Raw genomic sequence first — 2,319 nt, forward strand, 5'->3', positions numbered from 1 at the left:
TATATATTTCATTTCAAATAGCTGTGCTTATTATTGAGCATCTGTTTAAAATAAGTTTCAATCTTTAAAGTATTTACCAACCAATAAATCTCATTGGAAAGAGACTGACTGGTAATTATACCTGGCCAAGCGATGTAAAATAGCATACTTGAAATTCTAGCAAGAACTGTAGTGGACTAGCAAAATACCTTATTATTGCTTCATTGGACTGAGAAACCCAAAAGGCATAGACAGAACAATGCTCAACGATGAAAATGAACACACAGAACAGCGGTGCCCGTTAAGTGACATGCGATCATAACTAAGCTTTCTTGGTGTTGTCAATGCCATTGGCCTCCATGCAGATGTCATGCTCCCCACACAAAGAGGAGGGTGTGAAGTGGCTAATGGGAGGGCACAAACAGCTCTTAAGCTCTGGCAAGTCTTGCTTCAGGTGTTCCAGCTACTCCACTTAGAATATATTTCACTGTTCCGGCATTCAGTCATATGTCCTATCATAAATTAGACCATTAACTCCAAATTCCTTCAGTTTTCTTCTGTTTTCAGGATCATTGGTGTCATCACCCCAGCAGAATATGACTAGTCCCTTAGCTTTTGCCTCCTGAATATACGATGGGTTTCTGAGCAGGTCTTCAGTATGTGCATTTATCCCCAGCAGATTTTCAAACCGTGCAAAGCTCATTGCAATGGGAGTTGTCCAAGATTGAAGGTCCATGAGTTCAGGATAAACATCAGATTTTCCTTGAGTTACAAATAAACTGGGATGTTTGTTCTGCTTTTGGCGAACCATTGTGCAAATATCTGCATCAAATGAAGAAAATACTATTCTCCTTTTCCCAGAATTTTCCAAAACAGGTTTAAAAATTGTATCCAAAAATAGGTTCATATAAAAAATATGTTGATAAATTGCCATCCCATATTCCATCCCTTTGCTGGCAGATCCATTTCATTTCTATGTTAAACATCTTCTGGCAGTGATTCTAAAACCATCTTAAGGGAAGGAAAAGGTTGATTTTCAGAAAAGGAATTTTCTTCCTCAACCACAGATTCTTTCGATCATTTTATTTCAGTGATTTATTGACAAGCTTTAAGAATTGGAGTTGGTCAAAGTTTAGCTCCTTTACAGGCATTTCAAATAATTCTACTGGATCAGCATCACATTTCTTTTTCATAGTCAAACAACAAGTGAGATCATGATAGACTACATGAATAAAATCCTTTGAACGATGTACATCAAATTCTACAAAAGCTGCGCCATGACTGGCAGCATTTCTTAAAGAAGCAACAGTATTTTCTTGAACTTTAGCAAGCTTTTGCAAGTTGTTGTAGAGTTCCCTGAACCTCAATTTCCAACATCCAGTGGTGTCCTTGGCTTCCAATACTTGGAAAACGAAGATTTCATGTCACAACTGAATCCTGGTAATGGCTTAATAATTATATAATCAACTCTAACTTTGCGTACTGTTTTTCTAGAATTTCTGCTCATGATAGGGAGAGTAAGGAGTCCTGCACTCTTCCCACTCTCAGCAATGGTAGATGATAAAAATACATGCTGTCCCCACATGGCCAGGAAGGACATCACCCTGAACTACTGGCTCACTGAAATCTTCCTCAAAAAAATCAAAGATTAGTTCCAGGTTATCTGGCTCCATTGTCTGTATACTATACTCTGTCCACCAATCCGGCTGCAGTCCATACCCACACTCTGGCTGGGAATGCCAGTACTTGTACTCATTATCACTGATTAACAATATCTCTAGGCTATTAGACATTTTGTGGAGAACAGTAGGAGATATCCTGTCATAATCATCTTCCTCCAGACCCTCTAATGTCAGCTTTACCCCAAATCTAGATTTTTTACATTTTTTCTTCGTTATTGAGACAGGAGGTTTTTCAGAATAATGGAAATGTATCTTCAATATGGATTGAAGCTCAATATCAAGAAAGCAAAGATTCTCACCACTGAGCCAATTGGCAGCATCAATATGAATGGTGAAGAGATTGAGATAACAGTTTTAGTTGACTTGGTTCCACAGTCAACACTCTCAGTAACAGCAGCCAGGAATCAGGAGATGAATTGCATTGGGAAAAGTCAGCTGTGAGGGACCGCTCAAGGATACTGAAGTCCATCGACGTCAGGCGGGAGACTAAGGTGTGCCTGATCCAGGCTATAGTCTTTGCAATAACGTGCTATGCATCGGAGAGTTGGACAGTGAATAGGGATGATAGAAAGAGAACTGATGCCTTTGAGCTGTGGTGCTGGAGAAGAGTGTTGAATATACCATGGACTGCTAGGAGTACAAACAGGTTTGTCCTGGA

At 39.4% G+C, this 2,319-nt stretch overlaps 1 pseudogene; it reads right to left on the reverse strand.

Annotated features, from left to right (window-relative positions):
* Positions 1–301: 301 nt before the first annotated feature.
* The window catches only part of LOC102860790, a 42,849-nt pseudogene continuing 40,831 nt past the window's right edge, over positions 302–2,319 (reverse strand).

The sequence above is a fragment of the Elephantulus edwardii genome, unplaced genomic scaffold (assembly GCF_000299155.1).
Source record: "Elephantulus edwardii isolate Elephantulus edwardi_28Jun2011 unplaced genomic scaffold, EleEdw1.0 scaffold00470, whole genome shotgun sequence".
NCBI classification, from domain to species: Eukaryota; Metazoa; Chordata; class Mammalia; order Macroscelidea; family Macroscelididae; genus Elephantulus; species Elephantulus edwardii.